We start from the raw sequence: 4,707 nt of genomic DNA on the forward strand, positions 1-4,707 counted from the left end.
TAATGAATCGATTTCCTAGAGGCAGCATTTGAATGCTGAATACTGGAGGACAGCACTTTCCCTATGCTGGTGGTGAATTGTTATCTTTTGTTTGCACCTGTTGGTGGTCATTTGATACGCTAGCAGCTTTCACCTGAATGTAACATGAGGAACATACGCTTCAAACTCTTTCTGTGTGAGAATAAATAGAGGGGTTGTGTAATATTTTAGCATTGATCTAGTTTTCTTGTGTTTTTGCGGTCTTGTAGAGGTGAAGGCGTTCTAAATGACCTTCGCCGCCAGCAGTGCTGCATGAGTGTGGAAAGATATTGTCGGGACTTGCAACCTTTTGACAAGAAAGAAAAGGAAATGATCAGAACGCTCCCAAATGGCGTGCGTGTTTTGAGTACGCAGCCACAGGGATTTTGCGCAGGTAGCGTGGCCGAGCGGTCTAAGGCGCTGGATTAAGGCTCCAGGCTCTTCGGGGGCGTGGGTTCGAATCCCACCGCTGCCAACAGGCTCTTTTTTTCTTCCAGCCTTCTGTGGATGAATAAACGTATCACGCCGTTTAAATACCACTTCCTTATTTGCCACAGCATGCAACTTATGTGGACATGGAAATGCACTTGTTTCATACTCATTTGATCTTTGAAAATGGAACAGTAACACAGAAAGTTAGAAAAGTAATACAGGATGAAAAGAAGACTCAGCTTCAACATTTCACCCACCCTTCTTCCCCTTGTTGTTCCAAAAGAAGGAGAAAGGAAAAAAAGAAAGACCTGAAGTCATTTTCAATTGTGCCCCAAATTGGGCAGCAGGATTCCTTTAGAACTCCATATGTGCATTCCGATTTCTCCTTGGATCAACAAGCTGTGTTACAATACCCACTTTAGATACTAAAGTGGCATAGTTTCCAACTTTGCCACAAGAACATCGAAGCCATCCTCAAATACATCTACTGAATTCCATAAAACACCTTCTTTAGGAAGAGAATTTAACATCTTTCTTCTCACTTGAAAGAGGCCATAAATTGTCCTAAATATAAAGCTAGCAAAGAGTAAGTCACGTGGAGAATTCCACACCATGCACGATTCACCCCAGCATTTGCATGTTCCATTGTAATGTAATTAAACCGGTATGGCTTCACATGGCCACAAACACAGAAACTGGCTAGCTGGTGCCTTTCTGTTTGGCTTTGCCTTCAATTACAGTGGTATTGTGCAGAAAAGAAAAGTACTTATTTTCTTTCCTCTTTAGGCTGAATATTTAATTTGTCAGAATCTATCTAATTTTATGTCGGTGGGGGAAAAAAACCTACCTTTGTTGGCTACTCTGTTGACGACCACGTCCACCTTTACAATTAGACCTCGTGGCGCAACGGTACCGCGTCTGACTCCAGATCAGAAGGTTGTGTTTTCAAATCACGTCGGGGTCATGCTGCTTTTGCTTTGGAGAAGAGTAAGCACAGATCTCTTGTCATACCAGAGTTGGATAAAAAGCAGGCTTAGCATATATAATCCATATATCCCGTACTTGCGTTATTTCATTATGTTGATGGTCAAATCGGGAAAAGTCCTGCTCATCTACAGTAGGTAGATTTGACATGCTGCAGGATTACTGATTGTTTCAAATGAATCCTGTGGATTTTAACCTCGGAGTCGGGACTCAAAAATAGAGTCCCCCTGTTCCTTTAGCGTGTCATTTTATGGGTTCCTCCTTTTTTTTGCTTTACTCCCTTTTTGTCAAAACAGGTTAATGAATCGATTTCCTAGAGGCAGCATTTGAATGCTGAATACTGGAGGACAGCACTTTGCCTATGTTGATGGTGAATTGTTATCTTTTGTATGCACCTGTTGGTGGTCATTTGACACGCTAGCAGCTTTCACCTGAATGTAACATGAGGAACTTGCGCTTCAAACTCTTTCTGTGTGAGAATAAATAGAGGGGGTTGTGTAATATTTTAGCATTGATCTAGTTTTCTTGTGTTTTTGCGGTCTTGTAGAGGTGAAGGCGTTCTAAATGACCTATGCCGCCAGCAGTGCTGCATGAGTGTGGAAAGATATTGTCGGGACTTGCAACCTTTTGACAAGAAAGAAAAGGAAATGATCAGAACGGTCCCAAATGGCGTGCGTGTTTTGAGTACGCAGCCATAGGGATCTTGCGCAGGTAGTGTGGCCGAGCGGTCTAGGGCGCTGGATTAAGGCTCCAGTCTCTTCGGGGTTGTGGGTTCAAATCCACTGTGCCATCAGGCTCTTTTTTTTTTCCAGCCTTCTGTGGATGAATAAATGTATCATGCCGTTTAAACCTTTAAGGACCAAACTTCTGGAATAAAAGGGAATCATGACATGTCACACGTGTCATTTGTCCTTAAGGGGTTAAATACCGCTTCCTTATTTGCCACACTGTTCTTTTTCCCTGCAGAAAGGCTGATTCATGCCTTTCTGTGGACTGTTAAAGACATGTTACCCCAGATAGCTATGCTATGGAACCCAGCCGTATACTGAAAGACTGTATGAAAGACTTTGGCTCCATGGCGATTGAACTGTATGTATGTGATCTTAGTGCTATCTGGTAATAATGTGTGCTCAGATCTGAGCTATCTGGGGATAGGTAGAATGTGTATGTTCTATGTGATAAATGTAAATGTATTTTTATGTCTTTTATTGTCCTTGGTCTGCCATGTGGTTAATGGAGTTTTGCCTCTGTCCTTGGAGATAATTTGATTATTTCCCAATTATCTCCAGGACAGAGAGGAGGGATTGTGATGAATTGTGGGATTGTAAGTTTGTGATTGGTCAATGTCCAAATATGTTTCCCAGTCTTCCATCTGGTTCCCTAGGGGAGTGTCCACCACGTGGGAGACCTGCATAAAAGCCGGGCAGGTAGCCCCAGTAAACCAGTTCTGCTTGACCCTCAAACGAAGTGTCGTCTCGTTCTTGGGGGGAATTGGATTGTATGCTGTTACAGTGCGACTGCCAGGAGTTTAAGCTGTTCGTATGGTTTTTCCTGTTCAGCTGTTTACAGCATTCGTGTGTTTCCAGTTCGGGAGTTTGGAGCATTCCCCTGGTTCCAGTTCGGGAGATTGGTGAATTCATGTGTTTGCAGTTCAGGAGATTGGTGAATTCATGTGTTTGCAGTTCGGGAGATTGGTGAATTCATGTGTTTGCGGTTCGGGAGTTTGAGTATTCATGTGTTTGCAATTTGGGAGATTGGTGATTGCAGTAGCTGTCTGTGTGTTTCTAGTTCGGGAATTCGGGATTATTCTAGCTCCTAGTGACTGAATAATCTAAATTTTATTAAAGACAGGAGGCGAATATTTGCTTATCTTTCTTTACTGAAACTCCCAGCAGCAAAGAAACAGTTAACAGCAGTGTAAAAAAAAGTTTAACCAATCAGAGTGCATCACAGCAATATAAACTGTCATCAGGCTCCTCCCAATTCCTCTTTCTTGATGTAGCCGATCAGTCGTAGAGTCAACCATGTAAAAGTAGTCATTAAAACGATGAACAGGTAACGGTGAAGGTATCTTTAAGGATGAAGGTAGTGATCAACCCGCAGGTAGAGTCAAGGCAGAAGGCAAGCGATCTTCACACTAGGAGGAAGGAGAAACATCGTGAAAGTATGGTCTCTTTGGCAAAAGAAAAACCAAATAAATGCAGTGAACTGACTTCCAATTTTAGTGCAAGCTCTAACTATGGTAATAACCGAGTGGTATAACAGTAAATGACCATCTAGAATTTAATGAACTAAATATAATAGAAAAAACGGGTTATAATAATAACGACCTAATGAGTATAGGTTAGCGAAAGAGAGGATGTAAGTCATAGTTAGAAATTGGAGATAGTACAGGATACTTACCTAGAAGGGTGGGAAAATAAATCTAGGGTGGGAAAATATTCGCCTCCTGTCTTTAATAAAATTTAGATTATTCGGTCACTAGGAGCTAGAATAATCCCGAATTTTATGGCAAGACAGGAGGCTTCATATTTGCTATTTTAACGCACAGATAGCAAGGACAGAGAAACGTGAGGAGAGTGTCTAAAATAAAAGGTACGGAAGGTGGATTCTGTAGACCAATCAGCGGAGGATAGAATTTCCGCTAAGGAACCTCCAGCTAAGAGTGCTGAAGAGGCGGCTGCGCCTCTAACCGAGTGAGCCCCGAAAGATGCATCAATGCCAGCCAGGGCTAGGAGCCATTTAATCCAGCGTGCAATGGTAGGGCACGAGACTGGTTTGTGAGGCCGTACATATGATACCAGGAGGGGCCCGGTAGGTGCTCTGAGAAGGGTAGTGCGAGCGATATAGTGTCTTATGCACCGGGCTACGCATAGGAGTGGTCTCTCCGAGAAGTAAGGGTAGCTCACGGTAGATGAGTTGGTCTTGGTGCGTCTAGTGATGTGAAAGTGTACCCCCTCTGGTGTGAAATCGAGGGCGTGAAAGTCGAAAGCCCTGATGTCGGAAACTCTTTGGAAGGAGACCAAGCAGAGGAGGAGAGCTAATTTGGCTGATAATTGGCGTAGGGAAAGCGCTTCGTTGTCCGGCCAAGCTTCCAAGAACGTGAGCATGACGGCAACGTCCCAGAATTGATTATATTTGGGATTCGGGGGTCTAGCGATGCGGATGCCCCGCAAGAGTCTGCAGACAGACGGGTGTTTGCCCACCGAAGAGCCTTCTATAGGAACGTGCGCTGCAGAAATAGCAGACCGAAACACGTTAATGGTCCGGTAG

General features: G+C 43.6%; 1 non-coding gene across 1 annotated transcript; it reads left to right on the forward strand.

Annotated features, from left to right (window-relative positions):
• Positions 1 to 411: 411 nt before the first annotated feature.
• TRNAL-AAG (transfer RNA leucine (anticodon AAG)) lies at positions 412 to 493 on the forward strand. Its single transcript has one exon. It is a non-coding gene; the product is annotated as a tRNA-Leu (tRNA).
• Positions 494 to 4,707: the final 4,214 nt, after the last annotated feature.

Source organism: Pelobates fuscus, chromosome 3, assembly GCF_036172605.1.
Source record: "Pelobates fuscus isolate aPelFus1 chromosome 3, aPelFus1.pri, whole genome shotgun sequence".
Classification (NCBI taxonomy): Eukaryota; Metazoa; Chordata; class Amphibia; order Anura; family Pelobatidae; genus Pelobates; species Pelobates fuscus.